Source organism: Schistocerca serialis, chromosome 1, assembly GCF_023864345.2.
Source record: "Schistocerca serialis cubense isolate TAMUIC-IGC-003099 chromosome 1, iqSchSeri2.2, whole genome shotgun sequence".
Lineage (NCBI taxonomy): Eukaryota > Metazoa > Arthropoda > Insecta > Orthoptera > Acrididae > Schistocerca > Schistocerca serialis.
Window position 1 is genome coordinate 653,934,975 of NC_064638.1, and position 22,833 is coordinate 653,957,807.

A 22,833-nucleotide genomic window follows, 5' to 3' on the forward strand; every position below is an offset into this window, starting at 1 on the left:
TTATACGGGCCTTAATTTAGTGGATTACTCCTAGTACCTCTCTGGCATATTGGTGCGATCCATTCAACTTTCCAGTCTTTAAATATGGATCGTTCGTTAATGCTGAGTTACTCATGTTGGCAGATGTCCTTGATTTGAATTCTGTAATATTTACTCCATCTTCTTTGATGAAGGAGTTTTGGAAGGCTGTGTTTAGTAAGTCTACTTTAGCAGCATTGTTATCAATTGTATTTCCATTGCTATCATGCAGAGAAGGCACTGATTGTGTCTTGCTACAAGGATACTTTACATACGACCAGACTCTCTTTGGATTTTCTGCCAGGTTTCAAGAAACAGTTTTGTTGTGGGAACCTTTATAAACATCTGATGTTGAAGCCTGCACTAAACTTCAAGCTTCTGTAAAATATCGCTAATCTCTGGTGTGCTGTGGGGGATCATATCCGTCACATGTTATTTATTTGGTTGTAAATCTCTCAGTTGCTATCAATACTATTTCTTCGAATTCAAGCCACATCTGGTCTACACTTACATTGTTTGTTTGGGAGGAGCTGAGATTGTCTCCCTTGGCGATGTCAAGCAAATTTTTATCTTCTGTTTTGAATAGATATATCTTTCATTTATTTTTGGAGGATTTGGGAGTTACGTTATTCAGTCTTGCTATAACAACACTGTGTTCACTAACTCTGCATCCATTTTATGCTCGTTATTAGCACAGGATTACTCGTTGCTGAGAGGTCAAGTTTCTTCACAGCCATTACTATTTGAGTGGGCTCATGAACTAATTGATCAAAATAGTTTTCAGGGTGTGCATTTAGCATAATTTCTGATGGTGTTTTATTTGTCCCTCTGGATTTAAACATGTATTTTGCCTACATATTCAGTCAAAACATCATTAGGTGACATTAAAAGGAAGTGTGATAACATTGAGCGCAACGGGAATTCCACTGTTAAATGCAGAAGAGACAGCAGATAGGTGGAAAGAGTACATTGAAAGCCTCTGTGAGGGGGAAGATCTGTCTGATGTGATAGGAGAAGAAACAGGAGTTGATTTAGAAGAGTAGGGGATCCAGTATTAAAATCAGAATTTAGAAGAGTTTTTGAGGACTCAAGATCAAATAAGGCAGAAGGTATAGATAACATTCCATCAGAATTTCTAAAGTCATTGGGGGAAGTGACAACAAGGTGATTATTCATGTTGGTATGTTGAATGTATGAGTCTGGCGACATACCATCTGACTTTCGGAAAAGCATCATGCACAAAATTCTGAAGACTGCAAGAGCTGACAAGTGCAAGAATTATCACACAATCAGCTTAACAGCTCATGCATCCAAGTTGCTTACTAGAATAATATACAGAAGAATGGAAAAGAAAATGGAGGATGCACTAGATGATGATCAGTTTGGCTTTAGGAAAGGTAAAGGCATGAGAGAGGCAATTCTGACGTTGTGGTTAATAATGGAAGCAAGGCTAAGAAAAATAAAGACACATTCATAGGATTTGTTGACCCGGAAAAAGTGTTCGACAGTGTCAAATGTTGCAAATGTTCGAAATTCTGTAAAAAGTAGCGGTAAGCTATAAGGAGAGATGGGTCTTATACAATATGTACAACAACCAAGAGGGAATAATAACAGTGGATGACCAAGAACGAAGTGCGCGTATTAAAAAGGACACAAGTCAAGGATGTATCCTTTCACCCCTCCTGTTCAATCTGTACATCGAGGCAGCAATGATGGAAATAAAAGAAAGGTTCAGGAGTGGAATTAAAATCCAAGGTGAAAGGATATCAGTGATAAGATTCGCTGATGACATTGCTATCCTGAGTGAAAGTGAAGAAGAATTACTTGATGTGCTGAACAGAATGAACAGCCTGATGAGTACACAGTATGGATTGAGAGTAATTCGAAGAAAGGCAAAGGTAATGAGAAGTAGTAGAAATGAGAACAGCAAGAAACTTAACATCAGGATTGATGGTCACGAAATAGATGAAGTTAAGGCATTCTGCTACCTAGGCAATAAAAAACCAATAACGGACGGAGCAAGGAGGGCATCAAAAGCAGACTAGCAATGGCAAAAATGGCATACCTGGCCAAGAGAAGTCTACTAATATCAAATATCGGCCTTAATTTGAGGAAGAAATTTCTGAGGATGTATGTCTGGAGCACAGCATTATATGGTAGTGAAACATGGACCGTGGGAAAACCAGAACAGAAGAGAATCGAAGCATTTGAGATGTGGTGCTATAGACGAATGTTGAAAATTATGTGGACTGATAAGGTAAGGAATGAGGTGGTTCTGTGCAGAATCGGAGAGGAAAGGAATGTGTGGAAAACACTGATAAGGAGAAGGGACAGGATGATAGGACATCTGTTAAGACATGAGGTAATGACTTCCAAGGTACTAGCGAGAGCTGTAGAAGGCGAGGAAGACAGAGATTGGAATACATCCAGCAAATAATAGAGGATGTAGGTTGCAAGTGCTACTCTGAGATGAAAAGGTTAGCGCAGGAGAGGAATTCGTGGCAGGCTGCATCAAACCAGTCAGGAGACTGATGACAAAAAAAAGAGGGTTAATTGAAGTACCACCAACTATAATTCATGAGTTGGGTATGTGTTTGAAATGAGACTGAAGTTTCTTTGAAACTTTCAGCAGTTTTATCATCAGAGTTGGGAGATCGGTAAAAGGAACCAGTTATTTCATTCTGGTTGCCAAGAATGATCTCTACCCATACTAATTCACAGGAACTATCTAATTCAATTTCACTACTAGGTAAACTACTACTAACAGAATCAAACATGCCACTCCCAACTGCATTTGGTCTGTCTTTTCTGAACACCATTAATTCCTTCACAAAAATTTCAGTGGCCTTATCTCCAGCTTAAGCCAGCTTTCAGCTGCCTATAACAATTTGCGTTTCAGTGCTTTCTGTTAGCACTTGGAGCTGTGGTGCCTTTCCAACACATACAACAATTTATAACTGTAATACTGATGGTAGAGAGAACTTCTTCTGATCCAAAGCAACACAAATTATTGGTACCAACATGAGCCACCACCTGCAAGTGGCTGCACCCTGTGCTCTTGAAGGCATCCGAAAGGAACCGTTCCACATCTGGAATGACTCTATCTGGTATTCACACAGAGTGCACGCTGGCTTTCTTTCCCTCCACAGGCTTTCTTCCCCTCCTTGGCAGTCATGTCCCTAAGAGGCCCCATAGTGCTTCCTACATAGGAGCTCCCAACTACCAATAATCCCACTCCCCTTGACTGCCCAGATCTTGCAGGCTGAGGGGTTTCCTCTTAAACTCGACAAGTGACTGCATCCAGCTGAGGGACAGTGTCAGCCACAGACAGCACTTGGAACCTATTTATCAGACTATCTGGGGAGGTCTTACATTTGGCTCCCTTGGAAAGTTGTTCATAACCTTCAAGCCCCAGGATGCCCTCTCACTTGACCATGAGTGAAGGGTCAGCCTCAGTGCTAGCGTTAAGGGGTGCAGACTGATCAGTGGACTCAAGGGTCATGCTGGATGTCCATTTGATCCTCATGCCCATCCCATCGACTGCGTCTCAGGCTGTGTAACTGAAGTCAACATAGCTGGAACTGAGAGTAAACAAGCTGTGTAACTGAAGCCATCACAGTGGGAGCTGAGAATGAAGTTTGGCCAACTTGGTTCTCATCTGCATGCAGCAGTCACAGTTCCTGTCAGTACTAAAGACTATGGAAAATTACGCTACACAGACAAACAAAGGACTATCGACATGCGCTGCAGACCTCTACTGTAGACACTAACAAAAACACAAAAAGGTTGTCTGATAAATTAGTTTAACATGCAGAGTTTCAAAGCCTGAACTACCAAAGCACACTGATCAGACTAAATAATTCGCATACAATTAAGAACTTATAATGTGTCACAAAATCGGTTTATTTTCTAACACAAACAAAAATGCAAGATGTGTCTATTAAATTAACATGACAAAGTTCAAAAACTAAAATACAAAACCACACAGGTGAAACTATATAATTTGCTCCAGGTTAGGAATTTGTAAAATGTCACAAAATTGATTAGTTTCCTGTTGCTGCTCTGTCTTGGTGAGTGGTTATGGCCTGACTGACATGAAGAAAACCCCCAAATTTCATCACAGTCCTCAACAAGTCAACAAAAAATTAAAAAAAAAAAAAAAAAAAAAGAATTCTGCATACAGTATATTCATATTTGCTTCATCACCATTTATTATGTATTCACAGCTACCATCTTCTTAACCAATTTACATCAGCATTTCTTTAATTTGATCTCAACAAGTACTTACACAACACGCAGCTATCATAATTTCGGTAGTTGTGTAGTGTGATAAACAATCTCTATTTTAGTGTTACTGGAATAATAAATAAAATTTAATGAATTCCAGTATAACATGTTCGTGCCAACATGTATCATCTGTGCCTCGTGTTAAGATGTTCCCGTTGGGCAGTATGTATAGCTTGTGGCTTATGCTCAACTCCTCTAATTATGGTATCAGCAACACACTAACGAATGATGTAATATCAGCCAGGCCCAACAAACAGCAGTGAATGCAATTTTGTGTGACCCTTCAACAAGAGAACTTTCTGAACAAATGAGATATCACATAATTCATGATTAATTTAGAATAAAGTTATCTTATGTGAACCCTCATTGTTTAAAATAATGGACTTTCAAAATAGAAGATCAGTATATCAAAATAGAAGCCTATGGTGTTTTAATCAACTGGTGAGAAACAGAAAAAGCAGTGCCAACAGATGCAAGAAAGTACGATTACATGCACCACCACACTGGGAGAAATAAAATTCCCATTGCTGTATTGTGAAAATGCTAAAAGATCTCGATTCACCACAAAAATTTCAATAATGTGTGTGCTTTTCCATAATAATTGTATCCAGTTGCTGACTAAAATAATATAATAGTGCGGTAGAAGGAACAACAGGTCTGACTGTGTATGTTTTTCTGTAACAATCATATCCAGTTGCTGATGAAAATTATATAATATTACAAAAACAACAGGTCTGACTTTCTGCATTACATTAAATAATTTAGCACAAAACAAATTCTTTCAAATAAAGCTTGATAATTTCCCAAACATAGGCAGAATTAATGAACATATATTTCAGTGGATCCAGACAAAACAGAAACATGAAGCATATAAAATGTTATTTCATTCAGAAATATTTTCTGTCAGAATCAATAAGAAGTAGAAAAAAATAAATAAAATAAACAAAATTGCTTCTTGGACGTTTCTGCGTAACAGAAAGAGGATAGAATGACAGAAAAAGATAACATGATAAACAGAAAAATTGAGGAAATGATGTAGCACAGAAGGAAGAAAACAGGAAAAACAGTGCTGTGTTTGCCAGACATACATGAAGAGGGTTCATGACCCCCTGAGGGCACAGACTTTCACTTAAATCACCATTGTTTTCTAAATCACCTGTTTCTTTTGAGTTATTCTGTCTGTTTCTTGACACATCCTTGCACAAATTAGTAACAAAAGATAACATTGACATAAAAATTAAGTTTTTTTACAGATTTTGTTGTAATTTTACCTGTAAACATATCACTTACAACTTTAGTTTCACACAGTTTTCTCCACACTGAAGTTTCCAACATTATCAGATACTTACCAAAACAATGATTTTCAATATCATCCAAGTTAGTTACAAGCATGTTATTATGGGTTTGAGTCAACATCTTGAAATTTTCACCATCTTCATTACAGATACTTTACAGACAAATCTGCCAGTTCTTCATATTTGATATTTATTTGCATAGTACTCTTTCTTTGTCACTGTTTGTGATGTTTCCTTAACATTTTGTTGCTTTGAATGACATTTAAATCCAAACTTTTTTCAACATTGCATTTGATATCAGTATTCTCAATTTTATTTTTAATACCGACATGAAATACTGTGCCTTTACAGCAAGAAAATTAATAACCTTCTCGTTCGTGTCTTTCCCTTGTACAGAAACATCCTCAATTCCAGTAAAAATGTTGTCTTTCCTAAAAGATTTTCTACATTTATCATGTTTAGATATTAATCCCCCCCCCCCCCCCCCCCCCCCGTTTAGTTCCTAAATTATTGAATCCAGTCTTGACCCAAGTTTTAAACATTGAAACCTTTTCTGAAGTAACATTCAGTTTTTGAAAGCCTATTTGTATTCTATTCTAATTTTTGTCAGTAGTTGTTTACTGTTTGAATGCATTATTGATTTTATTCCAGACTCCTTTGTAACTCTAATTTTAGCTGTTCACTGTGTCCTGCTGTGAACTTCAAAAATTCCTGATTTAGTTGAACTGAAAACATTTTTGCAATTTCTGTCAAATCTAGAGTCTTACTTTCCTCCCCTACATTATTAACAGTCTTGTCCAACTATGGTGTTTCCCTTGCTATTTCACTGGTCTCTTTTACCTTTCCCCCAGTGATAGTCATTTTAAAAGAGTTCACTGATAATTATAACAAAAATCCAAAAATAAAATACAATTTTTCTCAACAGTCCACAGTATTTTTACTTTAGTGTGCCACTTTTTTCATTTGAGTATGTATTTTGTCATCACCTTTTATTTGTTTCAGTTTTTGTATGTAGTTCTATTTACGGCATTGCAAAATACAAAATGCAGTAGTGTTTCAGTATACTTTCTCAGATACCAGACGAGAAATTCCAATTGTAATGTTCCTTTTTGTCAGTAGGCAGCAATGTTAAACATCAAAGTAAGTGTGTTTTAAGCATAAGTGTTCTCCATTTTACACTACTTAATTAACGTTGGGAAGAAATGATTACAACAAAAATATGTTTTGCTTATCTTTCTTGTGTGCTTCCTCCTTGTTGTCTGAGGTCGGGTTTGTTCATAATGATAAATTTCTTTGCCATTTTTGTGATTTATTATCATCAGATCAGTTGTTCATAATACCATTTCTATACATATGTGAAATAAAATGCAAACATTTTCAGATGAAAGAGAAGTGAATAGTATGTTTAAATCACAAAAACAGAACACAGAATGAGACTGAGTTGTAGTTGGCACACGACGCCCATGTCTATAATCACATTGCCAACAAGAACTTGAGAAACAGGATCTTTTTAAGTACAAGAACTTCATAATCTGGACATTAATATTGGCAGAAGTTTAATTTTCAGAAACCAGGAAATTAGTATTACAATAAAGCATTGGTCATTCAAATCTTTCTCAGTTTGACAATAAAATATTCTGGAATAAGAAATATTCTGTCATCAGTAATTTTTCATACAAAATGTTTTTGGAAAAAGCAAATTCTTCTTCCAAAACAGGAGAAAAGGTTTCAGTTGAGATGCACTGATGTAAATAACTTTATGTGTATAGAAATTTTATGCGGTACATACTTTGTAGGCTTTTTAATTTCAACTAGCTGCACTTTTACAATCAGGAGACTGATAACTAAATACTAGATAATGAAGTTCAATGTGAAGTGTCTTTATAATAAAATTTTCAGTTTCCTGAACATACTGTAACATTTTTAATAGACAGTATAAGAGGAAACTAAAGTGCTACTTGAATCATTATTTTGCACTTCTATTGATTTACGTTATATGTCTGTGTTGTACTCATGTCAACACCAAAAAAAGGCTTGTATTAGTTGCAACCCATACTGATCAAAATAACTACTTATATATATTTAAAAACAAAGATGATGTGACTTACCATACGAAAGCGCTGGCAGGTCGATAGAAACACAAACAGACGCATACATACACACAAAATTCAAGCTTTCGCAACAAACTGTTGCCTCATCAGGAAAGAGGGAAGGAGAGGGAAAGACGAAAGGAAGTGGGTTTTAAGGGAGAGGGTAAGGAGTCATTCCAATCCCGGGAGCGGAAAGACTTACCTTAGGGCATTGGAATGACTCCTTACCCTCTCCCTTAAAACCCACTTCCTTTCGTCTTTCCCTCTCCTTCCCTCTTTCCTGATGAGGCAACAGTTTGTTGCGAAAGCTTGAATTTTGTGTGTATGTATGCGTCTGTTTGTGTTTCTATCGACCTGCCAGCGCTTTTGTATGGTAAGTCACATCATCTTTGTTTTTAAATATATTTTTCCCGCGTGGAATGTTTCCCTCTATTATATTGATATCATTAACTACTTATATATATGGAAATGAGCATTTGGCGCCATTGGCCTGGAGGCCTCTTATTGGGCACTACTTATATATGATCACGTGTGTCCCATAACTCATATTCAAGTTCATATCAAGTGCTTTAGCAAATGTTGGTATCAACTACTATAAAAACTAAGCTACTCCTGAACAGGCCATGAAGGCCCAACAGTACTGACCGGCCACTGTGTCATCCTCAGCTCATAGGTGTCACTGGATGCGGATACGGAGGGGCATGTGGTCAGCACACCACTCTCCCGGCTGTATGTCAGTTTCCGAGACTGGAGCTGCTACTTTTCAATGAAGTAGCTCCTCAGTTTGCCTCACAAGGGCTGAATGCACCCCACTTGCCAACAGCACTCAGCAGACCAGATGGTCAACCATCCAAAAGCTAGCCAAGCCCGACAGTGCTTAACTTCGGTGATCTGACGGGAACCAGTGTTACCACTGCGGCAAGGCCGTTGGCATCAACTATTATAGTAATGGAAATTAATCTCTGGATTAAATACATTTCAAGGTATACATGCCAATATCACAAGCAAAGATGAAGAGATAGGGAAAGAATATGAGGATACCCACCAGGTAGTTATTGGAGAATATAACAGGAGAAATGAGAAAAGAGAAAGAACAATTAAGCTTCGTTCAGCTAGTGATAGTGAATACGCTGTCCAAAAACTGCAAGAGGAATTGGTATATGTAGACTGGTGTGAGTTTGTTTATCGTTTGACCCAGGGATGGGAAAATTGAAGTTGGCTTATGTTGTGGTCAGGCAAAGATCCTGAAATTAGGATATTGGCTTTTAAGGATGAGAAGCATTTGAAATTATTTAATGCTGTAGACATTGTGGCAACGAATAATCCAGGTGCTAGTTCAGAATTACATGAGTTTGAAATAAATAGGAATTTCAGGGAAGTCAACATGAATTGCTGCAGGAAAAATGGAAGGAAACAAAGAAGAAATGGTTGCTGGAAGGACTGATTCAGTGTATGGAAAAAACAAAACAACTTTCATCAGAATTAAAAACTAGAGTATCAATATTAAGAGTGGTATCACACCAGAAGGCATTAACTGTTGAACACTGATGGTAGTTCCCTGATGACTTATACCGATGACATTCTGTTTGGGTTGGGTGTGGTATGCTTGCGATCTGTGCATTTAGTCTGCTCATATAATTATGTTGCAAAACATATAAAGATAAAAGTATCTGTGTTGGTCTGTACCTGTACCATTGATATACATATATTATGAACAGAATTGGTCCCAGTATTTTCTCCTGAGGAACACAAATGTTGTTGTGTTCGAAGTCTAATAATTTTTTCAGTAATATTTTAGCTTAATCTGAAGTGTGGTCTGTCTCTACCTTTTGCACCCCAAATTCCCAAGTTCATTGCTTAGTATTTCATTATCAGCAGTTTCAAAAGCTTTTCACAAGCCTAAAAATATACGTGTAACATAATCATCCCTATCCAGTCATCAAGACCTTTCATAAATTCTGTTTTATCATTGAAGCCAAACTATGCTTTGTTAAAGAGGTTGTAATTACTCAGCTAACTCATTAGTCAATCTTTCGTTATTGATTCATTTATTTTTGCATGTGGTGAGAGTAGGGAAACTGGCTTGTAATGTTCAAAACTTACCACATTATCTTCTTTATTAGAGGTACAGCTAGTGCGTGCTTTAGATTCTAAATACGTGACTTGAAAGACTAATTTTTTGTTAAAGGAGTTTTTATGCTGTCCATGCATGCCTTTAGAACAAAAATTGACACCTCATCTAGACCTGCTGACTGCTTATTTTATAATTTTATGGCTTGTTTTGCTGATTATGTTGTGATCTCTATGTGCAGGTAGATAATATCTTATTAGTGCATCTGATGTTTTTGTATCTTTGCCATTTTCGCCTGACACGTGAACTTTTATTCCTTTGTAGACTTATCATTGTTAATGGAATTAGTTCTGTGTCTTGTGTTCGATGTGCCTTTCCTTTACTCAAGTAATAAAACTTACCAGCAGAGAAATGCTCCTGTTGCAGCATAGAAAAGGTGAATATGTTCCTCTTGAAAAGACTGTGACGGTAAAACATGGAACCAGCTGCCTCAATCCTATTTCAGTGTGTGAAGATAATCATACAAAAAAATACACTACATTCTAAATCCTTTTACCTAGTCTCTCTTTCTGGTTAAGCCTGTGTAATAAGCATCGTCTTCTTACTGCCACTGTCTGTACATGTTTGTCTCCACTGCCTACTTTCTCCCGCATTGATTTACAGTATATCCCACTGCCACTGTTGTCTCTCTCACTGTCCCCTTTTGTCTTTTTTTTTTCCTACTGCATTGTCTGCTCAGAAAGTTTGAGGGGTCTGTCTAATTCCCCTCTCCCTATTCCCACATGTTCAAAATTTTGATCTGGAATGTGTACTTTCGTATAGCTGGGTGTGTTAAAGTTCACTGATTTGGGAAGATCCAGAGACCCCCCCCCCCCAGCCTGTGTGTGGTCTCCACTCATCTGTATTTTTCGTTTAGACTCTCTCTCCTGTCTCTTGCTTCCACTCCTTCTATAACCATCCATCCGTCTTTCTCGTTTACTGTCTACCACTGATCATCAATATCTCCTCTCTCTTTGGCTCCTACTGCTGTTGTCTTCATCCATCTCACTTTTTCTTCCTCTGCCACTGTTTCCCTCCCATCATCACATCCCCCCCCCCCCCCCTCTCTCTCTCTCTCTCTCTCACACACACACACACACACACACACACACACACACACACACACACACTGGCACTGTCTCCTCTTTCTTCCATTGTCACTGTCTCTCTGCTGGTATTGATATCTTTCAACATAAAAAGGCACAGATATGTTCACACACCAAAATGTTTGATGAGGAAGGTGGGATGTGGATTGAGACAGCTGGTTGCCCACTTTTCTGTCAGTGTCTGTTAAAGAGGAACATATTTGCCTCTTTTGTGCCACAACAGGAACATTTTTCCACTGACACTCTTCTTTTCCCTGATGCAACAGGGTGTGCTGCTTATATAGAACAAACTGTATAGGTCAGTAAAGTTTTGACAGATTATTTATATTCTTTGATACATTTATATACGTTGACACATACAAACAACAAATAAGTATGCATAATATAAGGTTAACACAAAATTGTTTACTTTATATTTTTTTATGGAACTCATCAATTGAAATTCATCGAAAATGCTGAGCTAATGGCTTTCTCTTAAAAGAGTAAAAATCTTATTAGAAATATTTTATTGAACTGGAAACTGCAGTGTTTCCAGTTTTACATAATTTTTGGCTGTCATTTTAAGTTCTTTTCAGGCAAGTTAAGACCCTTCTTAGCACATTTTTTGTCACTACGGTACCACTTTGGGTATATTTGTGTAAGTGTGAAGTACCATTACGCTGAGGCAACCTGTCACAAAGTTTTACTGGCGAAAAAATTTTGACCAAAAACATAGCGTTATATCCTCGGAACCCGTGCAATGACCCTAGAACCCTTGCCATGTGTTCACTATGTAAGTTAACACTTCATTTACAGCTCAGATAGATATTATGTGTAAGCATGGTAACTTTGAAGCTCCAACTCTCGATAGTGGTTAATGATATGGTAAAAATTTTGATGATTTGCCATGAACAAAAATTATAGAAGTGGTCATCCCCACAGTTTGTACTTTTCGTACCCAAAGATCATGCTTTTTTGGAGTTCCACAGGAACCACCCCTGAACAAATGGTGCTTTTATAAGTCACCTAATGCAAAAGAACCAACCAGTCTTCTCAATTTGATTGGGCTGGAAGAAGTGTGTAAGCATCAAATTTTGACCCTATACTGTAAGATAGATATAGCATGCCTGTTATTATGATAGGTATATAAATGGTCACTAGGCCAAGGGCTTCCCAAAACAATTGACCCCTCATCTCCATGATCAATAGTACTGAAGCTATGCCTCTCTGAATAATCACATTTATTGTTGTTGTGGTGGTCTTCAGTCCAAAGACTGATTCGATGCAGCTCTCTATGCTACTCTATCCTGTGCAAGCCTCTTCATCTCTGAGTACTACTGCAACCTACATCTTTCTGAATCTGCAGAGCGTATTCATCTCTTGGTCTCCCTTTACGGTTTTTACCCTCCATGCTTCCCACCAGTAATAAATTGGTGATCCCTTGATGCCTCAGAACGTGTCCTACCAACCGATGCCTTCTTCTAGTCAAGTTGTGCCACAGATTCATCTTCTCCCTAATTCAGTACCTCCTCATTAGTTATGTGATCTACCTATCTAATCTTCAGCATTATTTTGTAGCACCACATTTCAAAGGCTTCTATTCTCTTCTTATCAAAACTGTTTATCGTCCATGTTTCACATCCATAAGTGGCTACACCCAGTACAAATACTTTCAGAAAAGACTTCCAGACACTTAAATCTGTACTCAATGTTAACAAATTTCTCCTCTTCAGAAATGGTTTTTTTGTGCCATCCCCCATCTACATTTTGTATCCTCTCTACTTTGACCATCCTCAGGTATTTTGCTGCCCAAATAGAAAAACTCATCTACTACTTTAAGTCTCTCATTTTCTAACTAATTCCCCCAGCATCACCCAATTTAATTAAATTACATTCCATTATCCTCGTTTAGCTTTTGTCGATGTTAATTTTAAATCATCCTTTCTACTCACTGTCCATTCCGTTCAGCTGTTCTTCCAAGTCCTTTGCTGTCCCTGACGGAATTACAATGTCATTGGCAAACCTCAAGGTTTTTATTTCTTCTCCCTGGATTTTAATTCCTACTCCAAATTTTTCTTTGGTTTCCTTTACTGCTTGTTCAGTGTACAGATTGAATATTGGGGATAGGCTACAATCCTGTCTCACTCACTTCTCAACCATTGCTTCCCTTTCATGCCCCTCGACTCTTAAAATTGCCTTCTGGTTTCAACACAAATTGTAAATAGCGTTTTCGTCCACAGACTGATTCACTCCAAACTTTTTATGGGTCCATAAAATGTGTTTATTATCTACGTAATATCTTATTTTGTTCTATATGTTAATCACTTCTTTGAAGAGAGTGCAGTTGCATCGAAGGTTTTACACTTGGAAAATGAAAAGGTAAAATGTATGGAATGAAGTTTTCAGTGTACAGAAATTTGATTGAGGTAATTTTCAGTTATGGAAATATCCAATGGAAATTATCTTCTGTGTTAAGAAATTGGTACTGGAAATTGTTGGTAGAAGTAAAGTAAGCCATTTGAACGCACAGCTGCACAGAATTTGTGGGATGAGCTTAATGCTAAAGCAGTACTTTTTTTTTCACCTATTGCAAACTGTTTTTTTGGGCATTGTGGTAAATAGTATGTGGAATTGTCTTGAGATAATTCATGAACAGAGTTCTGAAATAAATAAATTTATATTGAAATAGTGGTTCATCATTTATAAAATGTTGCACTGTGATACTACAGCACAACATATTAAGAAAGATGAAAGACTGCCCAGTCCCTTGCAGATGTTAGTGAACTAGTGAGTGATACGGAAAAGACTGCCAAAGGTTTAGATCCACTTCTGGCAAAGTATGAGTCTTTTGTTACTGCTTTGGGTTACTGTGATGCAAGCAGGCAGAATTTCGATAATTTGGCAGCAAGGTTACTCAAAGAAGAGCAATATCTGTCACAGATTGAAGAAATGGCAATGTTGTTTGCTGCTGTTGTAAGGTTAAGCACAAAAAGGAGAAGTCAGTGTTTGCAAAGCAAGCTAAGCAAAAATCCTGTGAACAAGAATAATGTTGATTGCTGTTACTGTCACAAGAATGGGCATTATAAACCTGAGTGCAACAAGAGACTTTAAATTGTCAAGAGAAAGTACAGAAACTAAACCTCAAACTCTGAGTGCAGAAATTATAAACTTTTGGCTATTAATTGTGATAGTGTTTGGTTCGCTGACAGTGCTGCACACAAGGAATGGTTTTCGACATTTAAACTATTAGAGAAGTTTGAAGTGCCCATCCATATATGCGATAATTCAGTTGTCTATGCTGAAGTATTGATTAGTTAAGTTGAATGCACTAGTAAATTGTGTGAGGAAACCCTGTACACTGGAGGATACATCTGGTGTGAAGAAAGATCATATTCCATTGGAAGCAGCAGCAGCCAGTAAAGGTTTAAAATTCATATTCGGCAACAAGAAGATTGAGGGACATACTGAAAGGTCAGTGGTAATTGGTATAAAAGGTGAAAAATTAGTGTTACAGAATGTTGTTTTATGTGGAAAATACTCGCAAAACACATTGTGCATTTTCTGACATAGCTGTATTATGGCACAAGAGATTGGGACATTTAAACCTTGAGAATTGGAAGACAATGGCTGACTGTGGTTTGATTCCAAATTTAAGATCAAGGGCTTAAAGCAATTTTTTTTTAAATTTATTTATTTATTTTATTTTTTATTTTTTAGTCGTGTCAGTATGGTAAATTGCTTAGGGAGGAATTTAGATCAGATTTGTCAGCTCATGTCTGTACTGCAGGAAAATTTGTTCATCCGTATATTTTGTAAAGATGCCACTCAGATCATTAGGTGGAGCCAACTATTCTGCTGTTTTTAAAGACGAAGTTCAACAGACTGTGGAAAATGGAGATGTAGTCATGCAACATCAAGGTCTGTGTGCTGCTGAGAATGTTACGCAGGTGGAATGAATCCTAGAAACTGCAGTGAACTTCGTTTTCAAAATTATGAGAATTGCATAGCAGTCATTGATGAACCACAAACTCCCAGCAAAGTGGAAGCAGATGGTACTTCAGTGTAGTATAAAACTGTATTATGTGCAAAAGGATATTCCCAGAATTCTGGACTTGATTATGGAGAAACTTTTTCAACTATTAGGTATGAATTGATTGGCATTCTTTTGGCTTTAATTGGACAGTACAATACGGACATGAAATAGTTTTATGTGAAAACTGCATTTCTCAGATGGTTATTTGCAAGAAGATATTTTCATTTAATAGCCTGTAGGTTTCATGAATGGTAATGCAGCCTTTGTCTGCAAATTAAAGGAAAGCTTTTATGGACTGAAGCAGCCTTCAAGATATGTTTGAATCAAAATTTGTTCATTTTATAAAGTTTTTTTGCTTTGAAACAGCTTTATTCTCATATCTGTGTGTTCAGTGCTCTAGTTGATGGGCAAAAAATGCTTTAGCCATTTTTGTTGATGACGAACGAGTTCAGAGTATATCAGCCGCAGCTATAAACAAAATATTTGAATTCAGGTTTCATTTTGAAATGATGATCCTAGTACTTTGTAGGTTTGGAAATCAGGCAAGACAGTGAAACCAAAGAATTGTTTGTCTGTCAAGAGGGCTATATTAATTGCCTCTAAGAAAAACACGAATGACTGTAAGACTCGTGCAATATCTACTGATTACAGTTTACAGTTGTACTTGGGACAGTGGCCAGCTAATGAATACAAAAAAGTCCATGGAACAGGTTCTCTTTCATGAGGCTGTAGGTGGGTTGATGTTTGCTGCCACAATGATAACACGTGACATAATATTTTCTGTAAGTCAAGTTAATGCTTTGTCAATAGTGCTGGACCTGAGCATTAAACTGGTGTTAAGCGTATCCTAAAAACCTTCAAGGTACGAGAGACAAAGGTATTAAATACAGTGTAACAGTCTTAAAACTCTTGTATTGTGAGATTCTGATTTTGCTGGAGATACTAATACTTATTGTTAAACAGTGCATTATTTCAGTATATTAGCCAGTGGGCCTGTTACTTGGACATCTCACAGGCAAATATGCATTACCAGATCTGCAATGGAAGCATACAGTGCAGCATCCAACACAGCTCCTGAAAACACAGTACTTTGTATGTTCTTACAAAAGCTTGGTGTCAACATGGAGCAACCAACTCAAAACTTTGTGGCCAATGAGAGTGCATTACAATTATTGAAAAATAATGAACATTACAAAACACACAAACTTAAAGTTTCATTACTTCATGAGAATATTAATGTTTCCAGTCTTGTGTCGTATGTTAGATCAGAAGATAGTTGGCACACAAAAGCCGTTTCAAAAGAAAAGTTTCAAACTAACAACACTTACAACATTTTCTGGTTCTGTGGATTTTCTATCAATCTACTTTCATCTTTAATTTGTGCATTAATGTACTTGTCTGCCTCTTCCAGTTTCTTGTTTTATGACACTTCATTCTATTTTACTTTTATTATTTTTATGCTGTACATCATTTTGTCATTGAATGACTGTTTGCACCAAGCACTTCCCTCCTTTATACATTTTTGTACCTGTGAAAATAATTTAGGGACTTTGGACTGGTGCAGTGTTTTTCATGGATAACTGAGGTATTTGAGTCTCAAAGGACCTCCTAATAGCCACAGTTATCCATTCATTTTCCTTAACTGCCGTTGTTGAAGTCGATCGACCCTTTCTTAAATGTTTCCTCAAGTATTAATTTGAATGATGTGTAGAATTTACAGAATTTCACATCTACCATTTTTTGCATATACATTTAATCATGTGTTTAGTTTGCCAATATCCTCTAAAAAGTTTGTTTCAGACTTAGAGAAGATTCTTTTGTAGGCCCGCAGTTTTGTAAGATTTTCCAAGCCTTCTTTAGCTTTATTGTGTGAGTGAAATAATGTGAGATGCTCTGCACGTGAAATGTGCTAAGCTCCATACTTCTGACTGCTCTTGTGCAGCTGTCTCATCAGAAAGGATTTCTGCTCCTATTCTTCCTTCCTTAGCCTTCCCCTCCCTGGCTACCCCCTGGGAGGAGGGCTTGTGGTGAAATACTTTCCCCATTACTTGTTTTGTTCCCGGACAGATGGGGAGACTTTAGCCGCCACCAAACCACTCTTTTTGTTGAACACGTAGAAGATAAGTTTGATGAAGGAGACTAACTCAGTAAGATGTGATCTCATTCTATATTGGTTGAAACCTCTTCTCCCAGTCAGTCAACCTATCTTTGTGTGTGTGAACACATCCTGGTGAGCAGCACTCCCCACCAGTCCTTAAATATGACCCGGGGCATTATCTTCCATTCAGTGTGATGAGGACTGAGGACTAATGTGGCGCTCATTTCATCTGGCATTGATACCAGCACTTTCACTCTTGCTTTTGAGGGGGGATACTCTCCCGGAAAAAATCATGGTTATGGTTTAATGTTGTGAAGTGAAGCCCTAATCTGACCTCCCATACAGTCTTTCCATTAGCTCTGTTTTGGTCACACAAGTGTGGCTACCCTTTCCATGTGATGAGTTCTTGCACCCAACCGCCCAAGTACATGAACTGTTCCGGCTCACACTGTCTCACTTGTTGGGTTGACCAACCTATTAAAAAGGCAAATAAGATTCAGGAATTCAAAACTCTTGACAGTCTGTCTTTCTCCGAAGCTCAACAGAAACTCATCCATCTCAACCTGGTGTCTCTATCATCAACCTTTGCTTCTATTGCACCCTTTCTTCCTCTTGCCCTCCTCTTTCTCCTCCTACTCTTCCTCCTCCATCCTATCCCCCTTCCCTTTCTTCCTCCTGGGTGGTTCCTGTTCACTCCCATCATGGAACTGTTTCTTTTCCTCGGCCATAGAGAAAACCTTCTTCTTTGGCACCTGCTAGGCTCCCTTGATAACCCCCCACCTCTGCATCTCGAGGACAAGAAGTGTACTAGTTCAAGTAGGACACTGGACCCACACGCTGTGGGCCTCTAAGCTGCTTGTTCTCTCTCATGTCCACAGATCGCTGTGACTTGCTCTCTTCCCCAATCACACCTCCTTTCACCCTGCAAAGAAGAAGAAGAAGATGTGTAAGTTGTTGGACGAGGTCTCCCCAGCATCCCAGAGGGCATTGCCCACTCCCTCTCAATCAGGACTTGCTGACAGGTTGGCCACATTGGCTACTGGCAAGCTACATCTTGAGATCAGTATTCTATCACCGGACCTTCGATCAGTATTATGCCACTAATTTCAAAGTATTTAGAATAACGAGTGGCTTACTCTGACTTCGCGAAACAAACTGTGGGCAATAAAGGAGACCACAAATTTGTGGATGTCCTCCATGTGGACCTCTCACAAGGACTCCATCACCCTTTGCCGCTCCGCATCCCTCATACTTGACTGATGGTCATCTCCTCCAGTGTGAAGATCTGCCCCACTGTCAGTGTATTGCTTGTTTGATGGTGGTCCACTTCTGCTGGACTGTCCTAACCTCGCCATCCTAAGATGGAATCTCAGTCTTCCCGACTCTCGCATTCGGGAGGATGATGGTTCAATCCCGCATCCGGCCATCCTGATTTAGGTCTTCCGTGATTTCCCTAAATCACTTCAGGCAATTGCTGGGATGGTTCCTTTGAAAGGGCACGGCCGACTTCCTTTCCCATCTGTCCCTAACCCAATGAGACAGATGACCTCACTGTGTGGTCTCTTCCACCAAATCAACCCAACTCTTCCTGACTCACTATCCTGATGTTAGCATACAATGCCTTGGTGACTGACCTGGTGTTAAGGTTTATTCATGAAGGCGGTTTGGCTCATATGGGGGATGGCAAGATGCCCTGTTGCCTCCACTGCTCCTACCGGGTAATGGCTATCTGGGCTTGGTGGTCTGTCCCAGTCCTCACCTTACCCATTCTTTTGCTCCTCTTCCCATTATTGTGTTTTCTGCCTCACTTGTCGTTCTTACTCTGTTTTCCTGTGCTGCACCTGCCATGGCCGTGTTGCTAGTCTTTATTGTGTGTTGTTGGCTGGGGTGCCTCTAGTAAGTGGCGGGGGAGTGGGGATGGTGGTGAGGGGTCCCATCACAGTTTCTGCCTTTGAGTGCCTCCTGCTGCATCCTGGATGGGGCACCTTACCAGCATTTCTTCCTTTTCCCCATTTTTCTTCTTTGTTTCATTACCTAGGCTTTGTTGACCTTCGATAGACATTGAGGTTTTCTTTCCTTGGGTTTCACACTGTAGGCTCTTCTTTCATGCGTAGTTTTGTTGCCTTGCCTAAAGTTGCTACGCACCAAATGGCGGAGATGCAGAGTTGCAAATAGGCGCAACAAGAAGACTCACGATATAAGCTTTCGGCCAACAACAAAATAGACAACAGACACGCTCATGCAGCTGAAGTGTGGCTAAGTGTGGCTTCAGTTGCCAGAGGCAGCAGTAATATATATATATTTAAAAACAAAGATGATGTGACTTACCATACGAAAGCGCTGGCAGGTCGATAGAAACACAGACAGACACATACATACACACAAAATTCAAGCTTTCGCAACAAACTGTTGCCTCATCAGGAAAGAGGGAAGGAGAGGGAAAGACGAAAGGATGTGGGTTTTAAGGGAGAGGGTAAGGAGTCATTCCAATCCCGGGAGCAGAAAGACTTATCTTAGGGGGAAAAAAGGACGGGTATACACTCACACACACACACACACACACACACACACACACACACACACACACACACACACACACATCCATCCACACATATACACATATACAGACACGAGCAGACATGTTTAAAGACAAAGAGTTTGGGCAGAGATGTCAGTCGAAGCGGAAGTGCAGAGGCAAAGATGTTGTTGAATGACAGGTGAGGTATGAGTGGGGGTAACTTGAAATAAGCGGAGATGGAGGCCTGGTGGATTAACGGGAAGAGAGTATATATTGAAGAGCAAGTTCCAATCTCCGGAGTTCGGATAGGTTGGTGTTGGTGGGAAGTATCCAGATAACCCGGACGGTGTAACACTGTGCCAAGATGTGTATGGCCGTGCACCAAGACATGTTTAGCCACAGGGTGATCCTCATTACCAACAAACACTGTCTGCCTGTGTCCATTCATGCGAATGGACAGTTTGTTGCTGGTCATTCCCACATAGAATGTATCACAGTGTAGGCAGGTCAGTTGGTAAATCACGTGGGTGCTTTCACACGTGGCTCTGCCTTTGATAGTGTACACCTTCCGGGTTACAGGACTGGAGTAGGTGGTGGTGGGAGGGTGCATGGGACAGGTTTTACACCGGGGGCGGTTACAAGGATAGGAGCCAGAGGGTAGGGAAGGCGGTTACAAGGATAGGAGCCAGAGGGTAGGGAAGGTGGTTTGGGGATTTCGTAGGGATGGACTAACAGGTTACGAAGGTTAGGTGGACGGCGGAAGGACACTCTTGGTGGAGTGGGGAGGATTTCATGAAGGATGGATCTTATTTCAGGGCAGGATTTGAGGAAATCGTATCCCTGCTGGAGAGCCACATTCAGAGTCTGGTCCAGTCCCGGAAAGTATCCTGTCTCAAGTGGGGCACTTTTGTGGTTCTTCTGTGGGAGGTTCTGGGTTTGAGGGGATGAGGAAGTGGCTGTGGTTATTTGCTTCTGTACCAGGTCGGGAGGGTAGTTACGGGATGCGAAAGCTGTTGTCAGGTTGTTGGTGTAATGGTTCAGGGACTCCGGACTGGAGCAGATTCGTTTGCCACGAAGACCTAGGCTGTAGGGAAGGGACCGTTTGATGTGGAATGGGTGGCAGCTGTCATAATGGAGGTACTGTTGCTTGTTGGTGGGTTTGATGTGGAAGGACGTGTGACGCTGGCCATTGGACAGATGGAGGTAAACGTCAAGGAAAGTGGCGTGGGATTTCGTGTAGGACCAAGTGAATCTGATGGAACCAAAGGAGTTGAGGTTGGAGAGGAAATTCTGGAGTTCTTCTTCACTGTGAGTCCAGATCATGAAGATGTCATCAATAAATCTGTACCAAACTTTGGGTTGGCAGGCCTGGGTAACCAGAAGGCTTCCTCTAGGCGACCCATGAATAGGTTGGCGTACGAGGGGCCCATCCTGGTACCCATGTCTGTTCCCTTTAATGGTTGGTATGCCTGGCCTTCAAAAGTGAAGAAGTTGTGGGTCAGGATGAAGCTGGCGAAGGTGATGAGGAAAGAGGTTTTAGGTAGGGTGGCAGGTGATCGGCATGAAAGGAAGTGCTCCATCGCAGCAAGGCCCTGGATGTGCGGAATATTTGTGTATAAGGAAGTGGCATCAATGGTTACAAGGATGGTTTCCGGGGGTAACAGATTGGGTAAGGATTCCAGGCATTCGAGAAAGTGGTTGGTGTCTTTGATGAAGGATGGGAGACTGCATGTAATGGGTTGAAGGTGTTGATCTACGTAGGCAGAGATACGTTCTGTGGGGGCTTGGTAACCAGCTACAATGGGGTGGCCGGGATGATTGGGTTTGTGAATTTTAGGACGAAGGTAGAAGGTAGGGGTGCGGGGTGTCGGTGGGGTCAGGAGGTTGATAGAGTCGGGTGAAAGGTTTTGCAGGGGGCCTAAGGTTCTGAGGATTCCTTGAAGCTCCGCCTGGACATCGGGAATGGGATTACCTTGGCAAACTTTGTATGTGGTGTTGTCTGAAAGCTGACGCAGTCCCTCAGCCTCATACTCCCGACGATCAAGTACCACGGTCGTGGAGCCCTTGTCTGCCGGAAGAATGACGATGGATCGGTCAGCCTTCAGATCACAGATAGCCTGGGCTTCAGCAGTGGTGATGTTGGGAGTAGGATTAAGGTTTTTTAAGAAGGATTAAGATGCAAGGCTGGAAGTCGGAAATTCCTGGAAGGTTTGGAGAGGGTGATTTTGAGGAAGAGGAGGTGGGTCCCGCTGTGACGGAGGACGGAACTGTTCCAGGCAGGGTTCATTTTGGATAGTGTCCTGGGGAGTTGGATTGTTAGGAGTAGGATTAGGATCATTTTTCTTCGTGGCAAAGTGATATTTCCAGCAGAGAGTACGAGAGTAGGACAGTAAATCTTTGACGAGGGCTGTTTAGTTGAATCTGGGAGTGGGGCTGAAGGTGAGGCCTGTGGATAGGACAGAGGTTTCGGATTGGGAGAGAGGTTTGGAGGAAAGGTTAACTGCTGAATTAGGGTGTTGTGGTTCCAGATTGTGTTGTTTGGAATTTTGAGGTTTTGGAGGGAGTGGAGCTGGAAGTGGGAGATTGAGTAGATGGGAGAGACTGGGTTTGTGTGCAATGAGAGGAGGTTGAGGTTTGCTGGGAAGGTTGTGAAGAGTGAGTGAGTTGCCTTTCCGGAGGTGGGAAACCAGGAGATTGGATAGTTTTTTGAGGTGGAGGGTGGCATGCTGTTCTAATTTGCGGTTGGCCTCTAGGAGGATGCTCTGAACAGCCAGTGTGGATGTGGGAGAGGAAAGATTAAGGACTTTTATTAAGGATAGGAGTTGACGGGTGTGTTCATTGGCTAAGTTGATGTGTAGGTGAAGGATTAGGTGGGTGAGGGCAATGGATTGTTCAGTTTGGAACTGGTATAGGGACTGATGGAAAGAAGGGTTGCAGCCAGAGATGGGAACTTAAAGTGTGAGGCCTTTGGGGCTAATGCCAAATGATAGACAAGCCTGGGAAAATAGAATATGGGAGCGTAATCTGGCTAGGGCGAAGGCATGTTTGCGGAGGGAATGTAAATAAAACTTAATGGGGTCGTTGTGGGGGTGTTGTGAGAGTGACATGGTATTAGAAGGTGGAAAGTGTAACATGAGGCTGAAATGAAAATGCTCATCTTGGCACAGTGTTACACCGTCCGGGTTATCTGGATACTTCCCACCAACACCAACCTATCCGAACTCCGGAGATTGGAACTTGCTCTTCAATATATCCTCTCTTCCTGTTACCCACCAGGCCTCAATCTCCGCTTATTTCAA

At 40.2% G+C, this 22,833-nt stretch overlaps 1 protein-coding gene and 1 pseudogene across 2 annotated transcripts in view; one reads left to right on the top strand and one right to left on the bottom strand.

The window, feature by feature from the left end:
* The window catches only part of LOC126479274 (ubiquitin-protein ligase E3C), a 209,568-nt gene that overhangs the window by 49,582 nt on the left and 137,153 nt on the right, over window positions 1-22,833 (top strand). The window lies entirely within an intron of this gene.
* Window positions 8,505-8,622, bottom strand: LOC126427642 (5S ribosomal RNA; annotated as a pseudogene).